This window comes from Dendrobates tinctorius, unplaced genomic scaffold, assembly GCF_039654945.1.
Source record: "Dendrobates tinctorius isolate UK_male_01 unplaced genomic scaffold, ASM3965494v1 ptg000350l, whole genome shotgun sequence".
Taxonomy (NCBI): Eukaryota; Metazoa; Chordata; class Amphibia; order Anura; family Dendrobatidae; genus Dendrobates; species Dendrobates tinctorius.
The window spans coordinates 3,581,953-3,605,136 of record NW_027362016.1 but is presented as its reverse complement, the minus strand read 5'-3'; the positions used below and the strand labels follow the sequence as shown (position 1 = coordinate 3,605,136).

At 35.5% G+C, this 23,184-nt stretch overlaps 6 non-coding genes across 6 annotated transcripts; all 6 read right to left on the bottom strand.

Annotated features, from left to right (window-relative positions):
* Positions 1-1,074: 1,074 nt before the first annotated feature.
* Positions 1,075-1,147, bottom strand: TRNAF-GAA (transfer RNA phenylalanine (anticodon GAA)). The gene has a single exon. It is a non-coding gene; the product is annotated as a tRNA-Phe (tRNA).
* Positions 1,148-9,083: 7,936 nt separating this feature from the next.
* On the bottom strand, positions 9,084-9,156 carry TRNAF-GAA (transfer RNA phenylalanine (anticodon GAA)). The gene has a single exon. It is a non-coding gene; the product is annotated as a tRNA-Phe (tRNA).
* An 8,957-nt stretch (positions 9,157-18,113) lies between these two features.
* Positions 18,114-18,196, bottom strand: TRNAL-UAG (transfer RNA leucine (anticodon UAG)). Its single transcript has one exon. It is a non-coding gene; the product is annotated as a tRNA-Leu (tRNA).
* A 1,902-nt stretch (positions 18,197-20,098) lies between these two features.
* TRNAL-UAG (transfer RNA leucine (anticodon UAG)) lies at positions 20,099-20,181 on the bottom strand. The gene has a single exon. It is a non-coding gene; the product is annotated as a tRNA-Leu (tRNA).
* Positions 20,182-21,174: 993 nt separating this feature from the next.
* On the bottom strand, positions 21,175-21,247 carry TRNAF-GAA (transfer RNA phenylalanine (anticodon GAA)). The gene has a single exon. It is a non-coding gene; the product is annotated as a tRNA-Phe (tRNA).
* Positions 21,248-22,082: 835 nt separating this feature from the next.
* TRNAL-UAG (transfer RNA leucine (anticodon UAG)) lies at positions 22,083-22,165 on the bottom strand. The gene has a single exon. It is a non-coding gene; the product is annotated as a tRNA-Leu (tRNA).
* Positions 22,166-23,184: the final 1,019 nt, after the last annotated feature.

Here is a 23,184-nt window from a genome sequence, read left to right as displayed (position 1 = left end):
AAAAAAGTTTCTTGAAATTAAAAGTTGATGTCAGAGGTGGGATTTGAACCACTTGTAAACGGTGAAGAAAAAGCATTTTGCCGAAACCCGGGATTGGACCAGGGACCTTTAGATCTTCAGTCTAACGCTCTCCCAACTGCGCTATTTCGGCCATATCTATACATTTTCTGGGGGGTTTGACACTCTGCAAATGTCAAGTGTCACACCTGGAGGGATATATTATAATTTTTCATTTGACTGTTTTTTGAAGCATGATTTCTATTTGAAACACCTTCCATTTTGCTGTACATATTTAATAACATTCATTAACTATTTGTGAATGAGTAGAAAAAGACAGCAATTTTGCCATTGAATTTTTACATTTTCAGTTTGTCTCCATGCACCAGTATAATTCTGACCCTGTGCTTCTAGAATAGGTCATGGTCGCACATAAAACACAATTTGCATGCATAATGTTACATCAAGTTTTATTTTTTATGAGATGCAAACAATTGGAGCAAAATAGAGACAAAAATTTAGAGAAAATATTTTATTGATTGTTAATGTTAAAAGTGATACCATTTGTCCCAAAATGTGCTGAAACATGTCAGAATGACATGGGCATTTCACATTTTTTAAACTATGATTACCTACTTGTTAAGTTTTTGTTTATTAAGTATCGTTATGGTCTATTGATGTATGAGGTGAAAACTATGAAAGTAGACTTACCAGCAAATCCGTTTCTAGATATATTTCATGACAGCACTGTAGAAGGTTGATTCCCTACCCTAATAGGGACAGAGAACACACAGAGGTGAAATAGTCCCTCCTCATTGACTGTCCAAAGGATTTTTCTAGTGCCAAAAGAACAACAGACATATGCACAAAAAATCTGTTTGATGTTCCTAGAGTTCTTTTTTGAGAGGACAAATTCAGATTCACTCCAAAGACTCTCAGGAAATTTTTCAAAACCACATTACTAAGTTTTGTTTGACCTCATCTAATCAATAAATGAAGAAAAAAGTTTCTTGAAATTAAAAGTTGATGTCAGAGGTGGGATTTGAGCCACTTGTAAACGGTGAAGAAAAAGCATTTTGCCGAAACCCGGGATTGGACCAGGGACCTTTAGATCTTCAGTCTAACGCTCTCCCAACTGAGCTATTTCGGCCATATCTATACATTTTCTGGGGGGTTTGACACTCTGCAAATGTCAAGTGTCACACCTGGAGGGATATATTATAATTTTTCATTTGACTGTTTTTTGAAGCATGATTTCTATTTGAAACGCCTTCCATTTTGCTGTACATATTTAATAACATTCATTAACTATTTGTGAATTAGTAGAAAAAGACAGCAATTTTGCCATTGAAGTTTTACATTTTCAGTTTGTCTCCATGCACCAGTATAATTCTGACCCTGTGCTTCTAGAATAGGTCATGGTCGCACATAAAACACAATTTGCATGCATAATGTTACATCAAGATTTATTTTTTATGAGATGCAAACAATTGGAGCAAAATAGAGACAAAAATTTAGAGAAAATATTTTATTGATTGTTAATGTTAAAAGTGAGACCATTTGTCCCAAAATGTGCTGAAACATGTCAGAATGACATGGGCATTTCACATTTTTTAAACTATGATTAACTACTTGTTAAGTTTTTGTTTATTAAGTATCGTTATGGTCTATTGATGTATGAGGTGAAAACTATGAAAGTAGACTTACCAGCAAATCCGTTTCTAGATATATTTCATGACAGCACTGTAGAAGGTTGATTCCCTACCCTAATAGGGACAGAGAACACAAAGAGGTGAAATAGTCCCTCCTCATTGACTGTCCAAAGGATTTTTCTAGTGCCAAAAGAACAACAGACATACGCACAAAAAATCTGTTTGATGTTCCTAGAGTTCTTTTTTGAGAGGATAAATTCAGATTCACTCCAAAGACTCTCAGGAAATTTTTCAAAACCACATTACTAAGTTTTGTTTGACCTCATCTAATCAATAAATGAAGAAAAAAGTTTCTTGAAATTAAAAGTTGATGTCAGAGGTGGGATTTGAACCACTTGTAAACGGTGAAGAAAAAGCATTTTGCCGAAACCCGGGATTGGACCAGGGACCTTTAGATCTTCAGTCTAACGCTCTCCCAACGGCGCTATTTCGGCCATATCTATACATTTTCTGGGGGGTTTGACACTCTGCAAATGTCAAGTGTCACACCTGGAGGGATATATTATAATTTTTCATTTGACTGTTTTTTGAAGCATGATTTCTATTTGAAACACCTTCCATTTTGCTGTACATATTTAATAACATTCATTAACTATTTGTGAATGAGTAGAAAAAGACAGCAATTTTGCCATTGAATTTTTACATTTTCAGTTTGTCTCCATGCACCAGTATAATTCTGACCCTGTGCTTCTAGAATAGGTCATGGTCGCACATAAAACACAATTTGCATGCATAATGTTACATCAAGTTTTATTTTTTATGAGATGCAAACAATTGGAGCAAAATAGAGACAAAAATTTAGAGAAAATATTTTATTGATTGTTAATGTTAAAAGTGAGACCATTTGTCCCAAAATGTGCTGAAACATGTCAGAATGACATGGGCATTTCACATTTTTTAAACTATGATTACCTACTTGTTAAGTTTTTGTTTATTAAGTATCGTTATGGTCTATTGATGTATGAGGTGAAAACTATGAAAGTAGACTTACCAGCAAATCCGTTTCTAGATATATTTCATGACAGCACTGTAGAAGGTTGATTCCCTACCCTAATAGGGACAGAGAACACACAGAGGTGAAATAGTCCCTCCTCATTGACTGTCCAAAGGATTTTTCTAGTGCCAAAAGAACAACAGACATATGCACAAAAAATCTGTTTGATGTTCCTAGAGTTCTTTTTTGAGAGGACAAATTCAGATTCACTCCAAAGACTCTCAGGAAATTTTTCAAAACCACATTACTAAGTTTTGTTTGACCTCATCTAATCAATAAATGAAGAAAAAAGTTTCTTGAAATTAAAAGTTGATGTCAGAGGTGGGATTTGAGCCACTTGTAAACGGTGAAGAAAAAGCATTTTGCCAAAACCCGGGATTGGACCAGGGACCTTTAGATATTCAGTCTAACGCTCTCCCAACTGAGCTATTTCGGCCATATCTATACATTTTCTGGGGGGTTTGACACTCTGCAAATGTCAAGTGTCACACCTGGAGGGATATATTATAATTTTTCATTTGACTGTTTTTTGAAGCATGATTTCTATTTGAAACGCCTTCCATTTTGCTGTACATATTTAATAACATTCATTAACTATTTGTGAATTAGTAGAAAAAGACAGCAATTTTGCCATTGAAGTTTTACATTTTCAGTTTGTCTCCATGCACCAGTATAATTCTGACCCTGTGCTTCTAGAATAGGTCATGGTCGCACATAAAACACAATTTGCATGCATAATGTTACATCAAGATTTATTTTTTATGAGATGCAAACAATTGGAGCAAAATAGAGACAAAAATTTAGAGAAAATATTTTATTGATTGTTAATGTTAAAAGTGAGACCATTTGTCCCAAAATGTGCTGAAACATGTCAGAATGACATGGGCATTTCACATTTTTTAAACTATGATTAACTACTTGTTAAGTTTTTGTTTATTAAGTATCGTTATGGTCTATTGATGTATGAGGTGAAAACTATGAAAGTAGACTTACCAGCAAATCCGTTTCTAGATATATTTCATGACAGCACTGTAGAAGGTTGATTCCCTACCCTAATAGGGACAGAGAACACAAAGAGGTGAAATAGTCCCTCCTCATTGACTGTCCAAAGGATTTTTCTAGTGCCAAAAGAACAACAGACATACGCACAAAAAATCTGTTTGATGTTCCTAGAGTTCTTTTTTGAGAGGATAAATTCAGATTCACTCCAAAGACTCTCAGGAAATTTTTCAAAACCACATTACTAAGTTTTGTTTGACCTCATCTAATCAATAAATGAAGAAAAAAGTTTCTTGAAATTAAAAGTTGATGTCAGAGGTGGGATTTGAACCACTTGTAAACGGTGAAGAAAAAGCATTTTGCCGAAACCCGGGATTGGACCAGGGACCTTTAGATCTTCAGTCTAACGCTCTCCCAACTGCGCTATTTCGGCCATATCTATACATTTTCTGGGGGGTTTGACACTCTGCAAATGTCAAGTGTCACACCTGGAGGGATATATTATAATTTTTCATTTGACTGTTTTTTGAAGCATGATTTCTATTTGAAACACCTTCCATTTTGCTGTACATATTTAATAACATTCATTAACTATTTGTGAATGAGTAGAAAAAGACAGCAATTTTGCCATTGAATTTTTACATTTTCAGTTTGTCTCCATGCACCAGTATAATTCTGACCCTGTGCTTCTAGAATAGGTCATGGTCGCACATAAAACACAATTTGCATGCATAATGTTACATCAAGTTTTATTTTTTATGAGATGCAAACAATTGGAGCAAAATAGAGACAAAAATTTAGAGAAAATATTTTATTGATTGTTAATGTTAAAAGTGAGACCATTTGTCCCAAAATGTGCTGAAACATGTCAGAATGACATGGGCATTTCACATTTTTTAAACTATGATTACCTACTTGTTAAGTTTTTGTTTATTAAGTATCGTTATGGTCTATTGATGTATGAGGTGAAAACTATGAAAGTAGACTTACCAGCAAATCCGTTTCTAGATATATTTCATGACAGCACTGTAGAAGGTTGATTCCCTACCCTAATAGGGACAGAGAACACACAGAGGTGAAATAGTCCCTCCTCATTGACTGTCCAAAGGATTTTTCTAGTGCCAAAAGAACAACAGACATATGCACAAAAAATCTGTTTGATGTTCCTAGAGTTCTTTTTTGAGAGGACAAATTCAGATTCACTCCAAAGACTCTCAGGAAATTTTTCAAAACCACATTACTAAGTTTTGTTTGACCTCATCTAATCAATAAATGAAGAAAAAAGTTTCTTGAAATTAAAAGTTGATGTCAGAGGTGGGATTTGAGCCACTTGTAAACGGTGAAGAAAAAGCATTTTGCCGAAACCCGGGATTGGACCAGGGACCTTTAGATATTCAGTCTAACGCTCTCCCAACTGAGCTATTTCGGCCATATCTATACATTTTCTGGGGGGTTTGACACTCTGCAAATGTCAAGTGTCACACCTGGAGGGATATATTATAATTTTTCATTTGACTGTTTTTTGAAGCATGATTTCTATTTGAAACGCCTTCCATTTTGCTGTACATATTTAATAACATTCATTAACTATTTGTGAATTAGTAGAAAAAGACAGCAATTTTGCCATTGAAGTTTTACATTTTCAGTTTGTCTCCATGCACCAGTATAATTCTGACCCTGTGCTTCTAGAATAGGTCATGGTCGCACATAAAACACAAATTGCATGCATAATGTTACATCAAGATTTATTTTTTATGAGATGCAAACAATTGGAGCAAAATAGAGACAAAAATTTAGAGAAAATATTTTATTGATTGTTAATGTTAAAAGTGAGACCATTTGTCCCAAAATGTGCTGAAACATGTCAGAATGACATGGGCATTTCACATTTTTTAAACTATGATTAACTACTTGTTAAGTTTTTGTTTATTAAGTATCGTTATGGTCTATTGATGTATGAGGTGAAAACTATGAAAGTAGACTTACCAGCAAATCCATTTCTAGATATATTTCATGACAGCACTGTAGAAGGTTGATTCCCTACCCTAATAGGGACAGAGAACACAAAGAGGTGAAATAGTCTCTCCTCATTGACTGTCCAAAGGATTTTTCTAGTGCCAAAAGAACAACAGACATATGCACAAAAAATCTGTTTGATGTTCCTAGAGTTCTTTTTTGAGAGGACAAATTCAGATTCACTCCAAAGACTCTCAGGAAATTTTTCAAAACCACATTACTAAGTTTTGTTTGACCTCATCTAATCAATAAATGAAGATAAAGTTTCTTGAAATTAAATGTTGATGTCAGAAGTGGGAGAAGTAGGAGTCTGCGACCTGAACGCAGCGCCTTAGACCGCTCGGCCATCCTGACTTCGATATGCAATTGGAACTTAACTCCTTCCATGCTAGTCAGCAGAAATGTTACCATTTCTTGTGATTAAAAACTTGTCACACCACCCCAAAAAAGTCAATAAATAACATTTTTTATATGCGTACTTTTCGTCTGCATTAATTTTTAAACCTCCATTTATTTTGTTTGGATATTAGAAATGTTAGATTTCTCACAAATGCGGTGATGCACCACATTTCTTCAGAAACTACTGTTTGGCCACACAGCAGGGCTTTGAAAGGAAGAGCCCTATTTGGGTTTTGCAATGCAGATTTTGCAGGAATACCTTGCAGATGAAATTTGCAGAGTACCAAAACAGCAGAAAACCTCCCAAAGTGACCACATTTTAGAAATAATTTTGCACAATGAGTTAATCAACACCTGCAATTACTATTGTCAGCCTATAGGTGTTTTCACTCTGAACCATCCAGCATTGCAAGTATGCCAGTTTAGTGCCCAGCTTTTGCTTGCAGAGACAAGCAACCCATACATTTTTAAGTGGGCTCTACTCACTGGAGCAATGTCAAATATGTAGATGCTTTGTCTCACCATTAAAGTAGAAACCTCCTATATTTCAAATTAAAGATGACGGACCTTTGTGGAGCTTGTGTTTTTTGCCTTTTTGACTTTGTCCACAGCATATTTTTTAAGGACATTTGTCTCAGTAATGCCTCAGTGTTTCAAAGTCAAACAAGCTGACTATAATCATTCAGCTAGTGTCTGATAAGTGCTGTCTGTTTCAGCTATCAGGTTACCTTTTAATCCTCTTACAGCTAAGTCAATCTGAAATAAAACAAAATAGAGGAAAAATTACTAAAAAACATTCATGTGTTCAAAAGGAAAAAGTTACCGTTTCTCAAATTTTTAACATTTTGTTTTCTGTAGATAGTTAAGATTTTTAGGCCTTTTGATCATGATCAGTCCATGTGCTTTGTTTAATATCTCCTTAAAATGTAAACGGTGAAGAAAAAGCATTTTGCCGAAACCCGGGATTGGACCAGGGACCTTTAGATCTTCAGTCTAACGCTTTCACAACTGAGCTATTTCGGCCATATCTATACATTTTCTGGTGGGTTTGACACTCTGCAAATGTCAAGTGTCACACCTGGAGGGATATATTATAATTTTTCATTTGACTGTTTTTTGAAGCATGATTTCTATTTGAAACGCCTTCCATTTTGCTGCACATATTTAATAACATTCATTAACTATTTGTGAATGAGTAGAAAAAGACAGCAATTTTGCCATTGAATTTTTACATTTTCAGTTTGTCTCCATGCACCAGTATAATTCTGACCCCGTGCTTCTAGAATAGGTCATGGTCGCACATAAAACACAATTTGCATGCATAATGTTACATCAAGTTTTATTTTTTATGATATGCAAACAATTGGAGCAAAAAAGAGACAAAAATTTAGAGAAAATATTTTATTGATTGTTAAAAGTGAGACCATTTGTCCCAAAATGTGCTGAAACATGTCAGAATGACATGGGCATTTCACATTTTTTAAACTATGATTACCTACTTGTTAAGTTTTTGTTTATTAAGTATCGTTATGGTCTATTGATGTATGAGGTGAAAACTATGAAAGTAGACTTACCAGCAAATCCGTTTCTAGATATATTTCATGACAGCACTGTAGAAGGTTGATTCCCTACCCTAATAGGGACAGAGAACACAAAGAGGTGAAATAGTCCCTCCTCATTGACTGTCCAAAGGATTTTTCTAGTGCCAAATGAACAACAGACATATGCACAAAAAATCTGTTTGATGTTCCTAGAGTTCTTTTTTGAGAGGACAAATTCAGATTCACTCCAAAGACTCTCAGGAAATTTTTCAAAACCACATTACTAAGTTTTGTTTGACCTCATCTAATCAATAAATGAAGATAAAGTTTCTTGAAATTAAATGTTGATGTCAGAAGTGGGATTGGAACCCAAGCCTCTAGGGGAGACTGCGACCTGAACGCAGCGCCTTAGACCGCTCGCCTTAGACCGCTTCGATATGCAATTGGAACTTAACTCCTTCCATGCTAGTCAGCAGAAATGTTACCATTCCTTGTGATTAAAAACTTGTCACACACCCCAAAAAAGTCAATAAATAACATTTTTTATATGCGTACTTTTCGTCTGCATTAATTTTTAAACCTCCATTTATTTTGTTTGGATATTAGAAATGTTAGATTTCTCACAAATGCGGTGATGCACCACATTTCTTCAGAAACTACTGTTTGGCCACACAGCAGGGCTTTGAAAGGAAGAGCCCTATTTGGGTTTTGCAATGCAGATTTTGCAGGAATACCTTGCAGATGAAATTTGCAGAGTACCAAAACAGCAGAAAACCTCCCAAAGTGATCACATTTTAGAAATTATTTTGCACAATGAGTTAATCAACACCTGCAATTACTATTGTCAGCCTATAGGTGTTTTCACTCTGAACCATCCAGCATTGCAAGTATGCCAGTTTAGTGCCCAGCTTTTGCTTGCAGAGACAAGCAACCCATACATTTTTAAGTGGGCTCTACTCACTGGAGCAATGTCAAATATGTAGATGCTTTGTCTCACCATTAAAGTAGAAACCTCCTATATTTCAAATTAAAGATGATGGACCTGTGTTCAGCTTGTGTTTTTTGCCTTTTTGACTTTGTCCACAGCATATTTTTTAAGGACATTTGTCTCAGTAATGCCTCAGTGTTTCAAAGTCAAACAAGCTGACTATAATCATTCAGCTAGTGTCTGATAAGTGCTGTCTGTTTCAGCTATCAGGTTACCTTTTAATCCTCTTACAGCTAAGTCAATCTGAAATAAAACAAAATAGAGGAAAAATTACTAAAAAACATTCATGTGTTCAAAAGGAAAAAGTTACCGTTTCTCAAATTTTTAACATTTTGTTTTCTGTAGATAGTTAAGATTTTTAGGCCTTTTGATCATTATCAGTCCATGTGCTTTGTTTAATATCTCCTTAAAATGTAAACGGTGAAGAAAAAGCATTTTGCCGAAACCCGGGATTGGACCAGGGACCTTTAGATCTTCAGTCTAACACTCTCCCAACTGAGCTATTTCGGCCATTTCTATACATTTTCTGGGGGGTTTGACACTCTGCAAATGTCAAGTGTCACACCTGGAGGGATATATTATAATTTTTCATTTGACTGTTTTTTGAAGCATGATTTCTATTTGAAACGCCTTCCATTTTGCTGTACATATTTAATAACATTCATTAACTATTTGTGAATGAGTAGAAAAAGACAGCAATTTTGCCATTGAATTTTTACATTTTCAGTTTGTCTCCATGCACCAGTATAATTCTGACCCTGTGCTTCTAGAATAGGTCATGGTCGCACATAAAACACAATTTGCATGCATAATGTTACATCAAGTTTTATTTTTTATGAGATGCAAACAATTGGAGCAAAAAAGAGACAAAAATTTAGAGAAAATATTTTATTGATTGTTAAAAGTGAGACCATTTGTCCCAAAATGTGCTGAAACATGTCAGAATGACATGGGCATTTCACATTTTTTAAACTATGATTACCTACTTGTTAAGTTTTTGTTTATTAAGTATCGTTATGGTCTATTGATGTATGAGGTGAAAACTATGAAAGTAGACTTACCAGCAAATCCGTTTCTAGATATATTTCATGACAGCACTGTAGAAGGTTGATTCCCTACCCTAATAGGGACAGAGAACACAAAGAGGTGAAATAGTCCCTCCTCATTGACTGTCCAAAGGATTTTTCTAGTGCCAAAAGAACAACAGACATATGCACAAAAAATCTGTTTGATGTTCCTAGAGTTCTTTTTTGAGAGGACAAATTCAGATTCACTCCAAAGACTCTCAGGAAATTTTTCAAAAACCACATTACTAAGTTTTGTTTGACCTCATCTAATCAATAAATGAAGATAAAGTTTCTTGAAATTAAATGTTGATGTCAGAAGTGGGATTTGAACCCACGCATCCAGGGGAGACTGCGACCTGAACGCAGCGCCTTAGACCGCTCGGTATTAGACCGCTCGCCTTAGACCGCTTCAATATGCAATTGGAACTTAACTCCTTCCATGCTAGTCAGCAGAAATGTTACCATTCCTTGTGATTAAAAACTTGTCACACCACCCCAAAAAAGTCAATAAATAACATTTTTTATATGCGTACTTTTGGTCTGCATTAATTTTTAAACCTCCATTTATTTTGTTTGGATATTAGAAATGTTAGATTTCTCACAAATGCGGTGATGCACCACATTTCTTCAGAAACTACTGTTTGGCCACACAGCAGGACTTTGAAAGGAAGAGCCCTATTTGGGTTTTGCAATGCAGATTTTGCAGGAATACCTTGCAGATGAAATTTGCAGAGTACCAAAACAGCAGAAAACCTCCCAAAGTGACCACATTTTAGAAATTATTTTGCACAATGAGTTAATCAACACCTGCAATTACTATTGTCAGCCTATAGGTGTTTTTACTCTGAACCATCCAGCATTGCAAGTATGCCAGTTTAGTGCCCAGCTTTTGCTTGCAGAGACAAGCAACCCATACATTTTTAAGTGGGCTCTACTCACTGGAGCAATGTCAAATATGTAGATGCTTTGTCTCACCATTAAAGTAGAAACCTCCTATATTTCAAATTAAAGATGACGGACCTGTGTTCAGCTTGTGTTTTTTGCCTTTTTGACTTTGTCCACAGCATATTTTTTAAGGACATTTGTCTCAGTAATGCCTCAGTGTTTCAAAGTCAAACAAGCTGACTATAATCATTCAGCTAGTGTCTGATAAGTGCTGTCTGTTTCAGCTATCAGGTTACCTTTTAATCCTCTTACAGCTAAGTCAATCTGAAATAAAACAAAATAGAGGAAAAATTACTAAAAAACATTCATGTGTTCAAAAGGAAAAAGTTACCGTTTCTCAAATTTTTAACATTTTGTTTTCTGTAGATAGTTAAGATTTTAAGGCCTTTTGATCATGATCAGTCCATGTGCTTTGTTTAATATCTCCTTAAAATGTAAATGGTGAAGAAAAAGCATTTTGCCGAAACCCGGGATTGGACCAGGGACCTTTAGATCTTCAGTCTAACGCTCTCCCAACTGAGCTATTTCTGCCTTATCTATACATTTTCGGGGGGGTTTGACACTCTGCAAATGTCAAGTGTCACACCTGGAGGGATATATTATAATTTTTCATTTGACTGTTTTTTGAAACATGATTTCTATTTGAAACGCCTTCCATTTTGCTGTACATATTTAATAACATTCATTAACTATTTGTGAATGAGTAGAAAAAGACAGCAATTTTGCCATTGAATTTTTACATTTTCAGTTTGTCTCCATGCACCAGTATAATTCTGACCCTGTGCTTCTAGAATAGGTCATGGTCGCACATAAAACACAATTTGCATGCATAATGTTACATCAAGTTTTATTTTTTATGAGATGCAAACAATTGGAGCTAAAAAGAGACAAAAATTTAGAGAAAATATTTTATTGATTGTTAATGTTAAAAGTGAGACCATTTGTCCCAAAATGTGCTGAAACATGTCAGAATGACATGGGCATTTCACATTTTTTAAACTATGATTACCTACTTGTTAAGTTTTTGTTTATTAAGTATCGTTATGGTCTATTGATGTATGAGGTGAAAACTATGAAAGTAGACTTACCAGCAAATCCGTTTCTAGATATATTTCATGACAGCACTGTAGAAGGTTGATTCCCTACCCTAATAGGGACAGAGAACACAAAGAGGTGAAATAGTCCCTCCTCATTGACTGTCCAAAGGATTTTTCTAGTGCCAAAAGAACAACAGACATATGCACAAAAAATCTGTTTGATGTTCCTAGAGTTCTTTTTTGAGAGGACAAATTCAGATTCACTCCAAAGACTCTCAGGAAATTTTTCAAAACCACATTACTAAGTTTTGTTTGACCTCATCTAATCAATAAATGAAGATAAAGTTTATTGAAATTAAATGTTGATGTCAGAAGTGGGATTTGAACCCACGCCTCCAGGGGAGACTGCGACCTGAACGCAGCGCCTTAGACTGCTCTGTATTAGACCGCTCGCCTTAGACCGCTTCGATATGCAATTGGAACTTAACTCCTTCCATGCTAGTCAGCAGAAATGTTACCATTCCTTGTGATTAAAAACTTGTCACACCACCCCAAAAAAGTCAATAAATAACATTTTTTATATGCGTACTTTTCGTCTGCATTAATTTTTAAACCTCCATTTATTTTGTTTGGATATTAGAAATGTTAGATTTCTCACAAATGCGGTGATGCACCACATTTCTTCAGAAACTACTGTTTGGCCACACAGCAGGGCTTTGAAAGGAAGAGCCCTATTTGGGTTTTGCAATGCAGATTTTGCAGGAATACCTTGCAGATGAAATTTGCAGAGTACCAAAACAGCAGAAAACCTCCCAAAGTGACCACATTTTAGAAATTATTTGCACAATGAGTTAATCAACACCTGCAATTACTATTGTCAGCCTATAGGTGTTTTCACTCTGAACCATCCAGCATTGCAAGTATGCCAGTTTAGTGGCCAGCTTTTGCTTGCAGAGACAAGCAACCCATACATTTTTAAGTGGGCTCTACTCACTGGAGCAATGTCAAATATGTAGATGCTTTGTCTCACCATTAAAGTAGAAACCTCCTATATTTCAAATTAAAGATGACGGACCTGTGTTCAGCTTGTGTTTTTTGCCTTTTTGACTTTGTCCACAGCATATTTTTTAAGGACATTTGTCTCAGTAATGTCTCAGTGTTTCAAAGTCAAACAAGCTGACTATAATCATTCAGCTAGTGTCTGATAAGTGCTGTCTGTTTCAGCTATCAGGTTACCTTTTAATCCTCTTACAGCTAAGTCAATCTGAAATAAAACAAAATAGAGGAAAAATTACTAAAAAACATTCATGTGTTCAAAAGGAAAAAGTTACCGTTTCTCAAATTTTTAACATTTTGTTTTCTGTAGATAGTTAAGATTTTTAGGCCTTTTGATCATGATCAGTCCATGTGCTTTGTTTAATATCTCCTTAAAATGTAAACGGTGAAGAAAAAGCATTTTGCCGAAACCCGGGATTGGACCAGGGACCTTTAGATCTTCAGTCTAACGCTCTCCCAACTGAGATATTTCTGCCATATCTATACATTTTCTGGGGGGTTTGACACTCTGCAAATGTCAAGTGTCACACGTGGAGGGATATATTATAATTTTTCATTTGACTGTTTTTTGAAGCATGATTTCTATTTGAAACGCCTTCCATTTTGCTGTACATATTTAATAACATTCATTAACTATTTGTGAATGAGTAGAAAAAGACAGCAATTTTGCCATTGAATTTTTACATTTTCAGTTTGTCTCCATGCACCAGTATAATTCTGACCCTGTGCTTCTAGAATAGGTCATGGTCGCACATAAAACACAATTTGCATGCATAATGTTACATCAAGTTTTATTTTTTATGAGATGCAAACAATTGGAGCAAAAAAGAGACAAAAATTTAGAGAAAATATTTTATTGATTGTTAAAAGTGAGACCATTTGTCCCAAAATGTGCTGAAACATGTCAGAATGACATGGGCATTTCACATTTTTTAAACTATGATTACCTACTTGTTAAGTTTTTGTTTATTAAGTATCGTTATGGTCTATTGATGTATGAGGTGAAAACTATGAAAGTAGACTTACCAGCAAATCCGTTTCTAGATATATTTCATGACAGCACTGTAGAAGGTTGATTCCCTACCCTAATAGGGACAGAGAACACAAAGAGGTGAAATAGTCCCTCCTCATTGACTGTCCAAAGGATTTTTCTAGTGCCAAAAGAACAACAGACATATGCACAAAAAATCTGTTTGATGTTCCTAGAGTTCTTTTTTGAGAGGACAAATTCAGATTCACTCCAAAGACTCTCAGGAAATTTTTCAAAACCACATTACTAAGTTTTGTTTGACCTCATCTAATCAATAAATGAAGATAAAGTTTCTTGAAATTAAATGTCAGAAGTGGGATTTGAACCCACGCCTCGAGGGGAGACTGCGACCTGAACGCAGCACCTTAGACCGCTCGGTATTAGACCGCTCGCCTTAGACCGCTTCGATATGCAATTGGAACTTAACTCCTTCCATGCTAGACAGCAGAAATGTTACCATTCCTTGTGATTAAAAACTTGTCACACCACCCCAAAAAAGTCAATAAATAACATTTTTTATATGCGTACTTTTCGTCTGCATTAATTTTTAAACCTCCATTTATTTTGTTTGGATATTAGAAATGTTAGATTTCTCACAAATGCGGTGATGCACCACATTTCTTCAGAAACTACTGTTTGGCCACTCAGCTGGGCTTTGAAAGGAAGAGCCCTATTTGGGTTTTGCAATGCAGATTTTGCAGGAATACCTTGCAGATGAAATTTGCAGAGTACCAAAACAGCAGAAAACCTCCCAAAGTGACCACATTTTAGAAATTATTTTGCACAATGAGTTAATCAACACCTGCAATTACTATTGTCAGCCTATAGGTGTTTTCACTCTGAACCATCCAGCATTGCAAGTATGCCAGTTTAGTGCCCAGCTTTTGCTTGCAGAGACAAGCAACCCATACATTTTTAAGTGGGCTCTACTCACTGGAGCAATGTCAAATATGTAGATGCTTTGTCTCACCATTAAAGTAGAAACCTCCTATATTTCAAATTAAAGATGACGGACCTGTGTGGAGCTTGTGTTTTTTGCCTTTTTGACTTTGTCCACAGCATATTTTTTAAGGACATTTGTCTCAGTAATGCCTCAGTGTTTCAAAGTCAAACAAGCTGACTATAATCATTCAGCTAGTGTCTGATAAGTGCTGACTGTTTCAGTTATCAGGTTACCTTTTAATCCTCTTACAGCTAAGTCAATCTGAAATAAAACAAAATAGAAGAAAAATTACTAAAAAACATTCATGTGTTCAAAAGGAAAAAGTTACCGTTTCTCAAATTTTTAACATTTTGTTTTCTGTAGATAGTTAAGATTTTTAGGCCTTTTGATCATGATCAGTCCATGTGCTTTGTTTAATATCTCCTTAAAATGTAAACGGTGAAGAAAAAGCATTTTGCCGAAACCCGGGACCTTTAGATCTTCAGTCTAACGCTCTCCCAACTGAGCTATTTCGGCCTTATCTATACATTTTCTGGGGGGTTTGACACTCTGCAAATGTCAAGTGTCACACCTGGAGGGATATATTATAATTTTTCATTTGACTGTTTTTTGAAGCATGATTTCTATTTGAAACGCCTTCCATTTTGCTGTACATATTTAATAACATTCATTAACTATTTGTGAATGAGTAGAAAAAGACAGCAATTTTGCCATTGAATTTTTACATTTTCAGTTTGTCTCCATGCACCAGTATAATTCTGACCCTGTGCTTCTAGAATAGGTCATGGTCGCACATAAAACACAATTTGCATGCATAATGTTACATCAAGTTTTATTTTTTATGAGATGCAAACAATTGGAGCAAAAAAGAGACAAAAATTTAGAGAAAATATTTTATTGATTGTTAATGTTAAAAGTGAGACCATTTGTCCCAAAATGTGCTGAAACATGTCAGAATGACATGGGCATTTCACATTTTTTAAACTATGATTACCTACTTGTTAAGTTTTTGTTTATTAAGTATCGTTATGGTCTATTGATGTATGAGGTGAAAACTATGAAAGTAGACTTACCAGCAAATCCGTTTCTAGATATATTTCATGACAGCGCTGTAGAAGGTTGATTCCCTACCCTAATAGGGACAGAGAACACAAAGAGGTGAAATAGTCCCTCCTCATTGACTGTCCAAAGGATTTTTCTAGTGCCAAAAGAACAACAGACATATGCACAAAAAATCTGTTTGATGTTCCTAGAGTTCTTTTTTGAGAGGACAAATTCAGATTCACTCCAAAGACTCTCAGGAAATTTTTCAAAACCACATTACTAAGTTTTGTTTGACCTCATCTAATCAATAAATGAAGATAAAGTTTCTTGAAATTAAATATTGATGTCAGAAGTGGGATTTGAACCCACGCCTCCAGGGGAGACTGCGACCTGAACGCAGCGCCTTAGAACGCTCGGTATTAGACCGCTCGCCTTAGACAGCTTCGATATGCAATTGGAACTTAACTCCTTCCATGCTAGTCAGCAGAAATGTTACCATTCCTTGTGATTAAAAACTTGTCACACCACCCCAAAAAAGTCAATAAATAACATTTTTTATATGCGTACTTTTCGTCTGCATTAATTTTTAAACCTCCATTTATTTTGTTTGGATATTAGAAATGTTAGATTTCTCACAAATGCGGTGATGCACCACATTTCTTCAGAAACTACTGTTTGGCCACACAGCAGGGCTTTGAAAGGAAGAGCCCTATTTGGGTTTTGCAATGCAGATTTTGCAGGAATACCTTGCAGATGAAATTTGCAGAGTACCAAAACAGCAGAAAACCTCCCAAAGTGACCACATTTTAGAAATTATTTTGCACAATGAGTTAATCAACACCTGCAATTACTATTGTCAGCCTATAGGTGTTTTCACTCTGAACCATCCAGCATTGCAAGTATGCCAGTTTAGTGCCCAGCTTTTGCTTGCAGAGACAAGCAACCCATACATTTTTAAGTGGGCTCTACTCACTGGAGCAATGTCAAATATGTAGATACTTTGTCTCACCATTAAAGTAGAAACCTCCTATATTTCAAATTAAAGATGACGGACCTGTGTTCAACTTGTGTTTTTTGCCTTTTTGACTTTGTCCACAGCATATTTTTTAAGGACATTTGTCTCAGTAATGCCTCAGTGTTTCAAAGTCAAACAAGCTGACTATAATCATTCAGCTAGTGTCTGATAAGTGCTGTCTGTTTCAGCTATCAGGTTACCTTTTAATCCTCTTACAGCTAAGTCAATCTGAAATAAAACAAAATAGAGGAAAAATTACTAAAAAACATTCATGTGTTCAAAAGGAAAAAGTTACCGTTTCTCAAATTTTTAACATTTTGTTTTCTGTAGATAGTTAAGATTTTTAGGCCTTTTGATCATGATCAGTCCATGTGCTTTGTTTAATATCTCCTTAAAATGTAAACGGTGAAGAAAAAGCATTTTGCCGAAACCCGGGATTGGACCAGGGACCTTTAGATCTTCAGTCTAACGCTCTCCCAACTGAGATATTTCTGCCATATCTATACATTTTCTCGGGGGTTTGACACTCTGCAAATGTCAAGTGTCATACCTGGAGGGATATATTATAATTTTTCATTTGACTGTTTTTTGAAGCATGATTTCTATTTGAAACGCCTTCCATTTTGCTGTACATATTTAATAACATTCATTAACTATTTGTGAATGAGTAGAAAAAGACAGCAATTTTGCCATTGAATTTTTACATTTTCAGTTTGTCTCCATGCACCAGTATAATTCTGACCCTGTGCTTCTAGAATAGGTCATGGTCGCACATAAAACACAATTTGCATGCATAATGTTACATCAAGTTTTATTTTTTATGAGATGCAAACAATTGGAGCAAAAAAGAGACAAAAATTTAGAGAAAATATTTTATTGATTGTTAAAAGTGAGACCATTTGTCCCAAAATGTGCTGAAACATGTCAGAAGGACATGGGCATTTCACATTTTTTAAACTATGATTACCTACTTGTTAAGTTTTTGTTAATTAAGTATCATTATGGTCTATTGATGTATGAGGTGAAAACTATGAAAGTAGACTTACCAGCAAATCCGTTTCTAGATATATTTCATGACAGCACTGTAGAAGGTTGATTCCCTACCCTAATAGGGACAGAGAACACAAAGAGGTGAAATAGTCCCTCCTCATTGACTGTCCAAAGGATTTTTCTAGTGCCAAAAGAACAACAGACATATGCACAAAAAATCTGTTTGATGTTCCTAGAGTTCTTTTTTGAGAGGACAAATTCAGATTCACTACAAAGACTCTCAGGAAATTTTTCAAAACCACATTACATGAAGATAAAGTTTCTTGAAATTAAATGTTGATTTCAGAAGTGGGATTTGAACCCACGCCTCCAGGGGAAACTGCAACCTAAACGCAGCGCCTTAGACCACTCGGCCATCCTGACTTGGAAATGCAATTGGAACTTAACTCCTTCCATGCTAGTCAGCAGAAATGTTACCATTCCTTGTGATTAAAAACTTGTCACACCACCCCAAAAAAGTCAATAAATAACATTTTTTATATGCGTACTTTTCGTCTGCATTAATTTTTAAACCTCCATTTATTTTGTTTGGATATTAGAAATGTTAGATTTCTCACAAATGCGGTGATGCACCACATTTCTTCAGAAACTACTGTTTGGCCACACAGCAGGGCTTTGAAAGGAAGAGCCCTATTTGGGTTTTGCAATGCAGATTTTGCAGGAATACCTTGCAGATGAAATTTGCAGAGTACCAAAACAGCAGAAAACCTCCCAAAGTGACCACATTTTAGAAATTATTTTGCACAATGAGTTAATCAACACCTGCAATTACTATTGTCAGCCTATAGGTGTTTTCACTCTGAACCATCCAGCATTGCAAGTATGCCAGTTTAGTGCCCAGCTTTTGCTTGCAGAGACAAGCAACCCATACATTTTTAAGTGGGCTCTACTCACTGGAGCAATGTCAAATATGTAGATGCTTTGTCTCACCATTAAAGTAGAAACCTCCTATATTTCAAATTAAAGATGACGGACCTGTGTGGAGCTTGTGTTTTTTGCCTTTTTGACTTTGTCCACAGCATATTTTTTAAGGACATTTGTCTCAGTAATGCCTCAGTGTTTCAAAGTCAAACAAGCTGACTATAATCATTCAGCTAGTGTCTGATAAGTGCTGTCTGTTTCAGCTATCAGGTTACCTTTTAATCCTCTTACAGCTAAGTCAATCTGAAATAAAACAAAATAGAGGAAAAATTACTAAAAAACATTCATGTGTTCAAAAGGAAAAAGTTACCGTTTCTCAAATTTTTAACATTTTGTTTTCTGTAGATAGTTAAGATTTTTAGGCCTTTTGATCATGATCAGTCCATGTGCTTTGTTTAATATCTCCTTAAAATGTAAACGGTGAAGAAAAAGCATTTTGCCGAAACCCGGGATTAGACCAGGGACCTTTAGATCTTCAGTCTAATGCTCTCCCAACTTTGCTATTTCAGCCATATCTATAAATTTTCTGGGGGGTTTGACACTCTGCAAATGTCAAGTGTCACACCTGGAGGGATATATTATAATTTTTCATTTGACTGTTTTTTGAAGCATGATTTCTATTTGAAACGCCTTCCATTTTGCTGTACATATTTAATAACATTCATTAACTATTTGTGAATGAGTAGAAAAAGACAGCAATTTTGCCATTGAATTTTTACATTTTCAGTTTGTCTCCATGCACCAGTATAATTCTGACCCTGTGCTTCTAGAATAGGTCATGGTCGCACATAAAACACAATTTGCATGCATAATGTTACATCAAGTTTTATTTTTTATGAGATGCAAACAATTGGAGCAAAAAAGAGACAAAAATTTAGAGAAAATATTTTATTGATTGTTAAAAGTGAGACCATTTGTCCCAAAATGTGCTGAAACATGTCAGAATGACATGGGCATTTCACATTTTTTAAACTATGATTACCTACTTGTTAAGTTTTTGTTTATTAAATATCGTTATGGTCTATTGATGTATGAGGTGAAAACTATGAAAGTAGACTTACCAGCAAATCCGTTTCTAGATATATTTCATGACAGCACTGTAGAAGGTTGATTCCCTACCCTAATAGGGACAGAGAACACAAAGAGGTGAAATAGTCCCTCCTCATTGACTGTCCAAAGGATTTTTCTAGTGCCAAAAGAACAACAGACATATGGACAAAAATCTGTTTGATGTTCCTAGAGTTCTTTTTTGAGAGGACAAATTCAGATTCACTCCAAAGACTCTCAGGAAATTTTTCAAAACCACATTACATGAAGATAAAATTTCTTGAAATTAAATGTTGATGTCAGAAGTGGGATTTGAACCCACGCCTCCAGGGGAAACTGCAACCTAAACGCAGCGCCTTAGACCACTCTGCCATCTTGACTTCGATATGCAATTGGAACTTAACTCCTTCCATGCTAGTCAGCAGAAATGTTACCATTCCTTGTGATTAAAAACTTGTCACACCACCCCAAAAAAGTCAATAAATAACATTTTTTATATGCGTACTTTTCGTCTGCATTAATTTTTAAACCTCCATTTATTTTGTTTGGATATTAGAAATGTTAGATTTCTCACAAATGCGGTGATGCACCACATTTCTTCAGAAACTACTGTTTGGCCACACAGCAGGGCTTTGAAAGGAAGAGCCCTATTTGGGTTTTGCAATGCAGATTTTGCAGGAATACCTTGCAGATGAAATTTGCAGAGTACCAAAACAGCAGAAAACCTCCCAAAGTGACCACATTTTAGAAATTATTTTGCACAATGAGTTAATCAACACCTGCAATTACTATTGTCAGCCTATAGGTGTTTTCACTCTGAACCATCCAGCATTGCAAGTATGCCAGTTTAGTGCCCAGCTTTTGCTTGCAGAGACAAGCAACCCATACATTTTTAAGTGGGCTCTACTCACTGGAGCAATGTCAAATATGTAGATGCTTTGTCTCACCATTAAAGTAGAAACCTCCTATATTTCAAATTAAAGATGACGGACCTGTGTGGAGCTTGTGTTTTTTGCCTTTTTGACTTTGTCCACAGTATATTTTTTAAGGACATTTGTCTCAGTAATGCCTCAGTGTTTCAAAGTCAAACAAGCTGACTAATCATTCAGCTAGTGTCTGATAAGTGCTGTCTGTTTCAGCTATCAGGTTACCTTTTAATCCTCTTACAGCTAAGTCAATCTGAAATAAAACAAAATAGAGGAAAAATTACTAAAAAACATTCATGTGTTCAAAAGGAAAAAGTTACCGTTTCTCAAATTTTTAACATTTTGTTTTCTGTAGATAGTTAAGATTTTTAGGCCTTTTGATCATGATCAGTCCATGTGCTTTGTTTAATATCTCCTTAAAATGTAAACGGTGAAGAAAAAGCATTTTGCCGAAACCCGGGATTGGACCAGGGACCTTTAGATCTTCAGTCTAACGCTCTCCCAACTGAGCTATTTCGGCCATATCTATACATTTTCTGGGGGGTTTGACACTCTGCAAATGTCAAGTGTCACACCTGGAGGGATATATTATAATTTTTCATTTGACTGTTTTTTGAAGCATGATTTCTATTTGAAACGCCTTCCATTTTGCTGTACATATTTAATAACATTCATTAACTATTTGTGAATGAGTAGAAAAAGACAGCAATTTTGCCATTGAATTTTTACATTTTCAGTTTGTCTCCATGCACCAGTATAATTCTGACCCTGTGCTTCTAGAATAGGTCATGGTCGCACATAAAACACAATTTGCATGCATAATGTTACATCAAGTTTTATTTTTTATGAGATGCAAACAATTGGAGCAAAAAAGAGACAAAAATTTAGAGAAAATATTTTATTGATTGTTAAAAGTGAGACCATTTGTCCCAAAATGTGCTGAAACATGTCAGAATGACATGGGCATTTCACATTTTTTAAACTATGATTACCTACTTGTTAAGTTTTTGTTTATTAAATATCGTTATGGTCTATTGATGTATGAGGTGAAAACTATGAAAGTAGACTTACCAGCAAATCCGTTTCTAGATATATTTCATGACAGCACTGTAGAAGGTTGATTCCCTACCCTAATAGGGACAGAGAACACAAAGAGGTGAAATAGTCCCTCCTCATTGACTGTCCAAAGGATTTTTCTAGTGCCAAAAGAACAACAGACATATGCACAAAAAATCTGTTTGATGTTCCTAGAGTTCTTTTTTGAGAGGACAAATTCAGATTCACTCCAAAGACTCTCAGGAAATTTTTCAAAACCACATTACATGATGATAAAGTTTCTTGAAATTAAATGTTGATGTCAGAAGTGGGATTTGAACCCACGCCTCCAGGGGAAACTGCAACCTAAACGCAGCGCCTTAGACCACTCGGCCATCTTGACTTCGATATGCAATTGGAACTTAACTCCTTCCATGCTAGTCAGCAGAAATGTTACCATTCCTTGTGATTAAAAACTTGTCACACCACCCCAAAAAAGTCAATAAATAACATTTTTTATATGCGTACTTTTCGTCTGCATTAATTTTTAAACCTCCATTTATTTTGTTTGGATATTAGAAATGTTAGATTTCTCACAAATGCGGTGATGCACCACATTTCTTCAGAAACTACTGTTTGGCCACACAGCAGGGCTTTGAAAGGAAGAGCCCTATTTGGGTTTTGCAATGCAGATTTTGCAGGAATACCTTGCAGATGAAATTTGCAGAGTACCAAAACAGCAGAAAACCTCCCAAAGTGACCACATTTTAGAAATTATTTTGCACAATGAGTTAATCAACACCTGCAATTACTATTGTCAGCCTATAGGTGTTTTCACTCTGAACCATCCAGCATTGCAAGTATGCCAGTTTAGTGCCCAGCTTTTGCTTGCAGAGACAAGCAACCCATACATTTTTAAGTGGGCTCTACTCACTGGAGCAATGTCAAATATGTAGATGCTTTGTCTCACCATTAAAGTAGAAACCTCCTATATTTCAAATTAAAGATGACGGACCTGTGTGGAGCTTGTGTTTTTTGCCTTTTTGACTTTGTCCACAGTATATTTTTTAAGGACATTTGTCTCAGTAATGCCTCAGTGTTTCAAAGTCAAACAAGCTGACTAATCATTCAGCTAGTGTCTGATAAGTGCTGTCTGTTTCAGCTATCAGGTTACCTTTTAATCCTCTTACAGCTAAGTCAATCTGAAATAAAACAAAATAGAGGAAAAATTACTAAAAAACATTCATGTGTTCAAAAGGAAAAAGTTACCGTTTCTCAAATTTTTAACATTTTGTTTTCTGTAGATAGTTAAGATTTTTAGGCCTTTTGATCATGATCAGTCCATGTGCTTTGTTTAATATCTCCTTAAAATGTAAACGGTGAAGAAAAAGCATTTTGCAGAAACCCGGGATTGGACCAGGG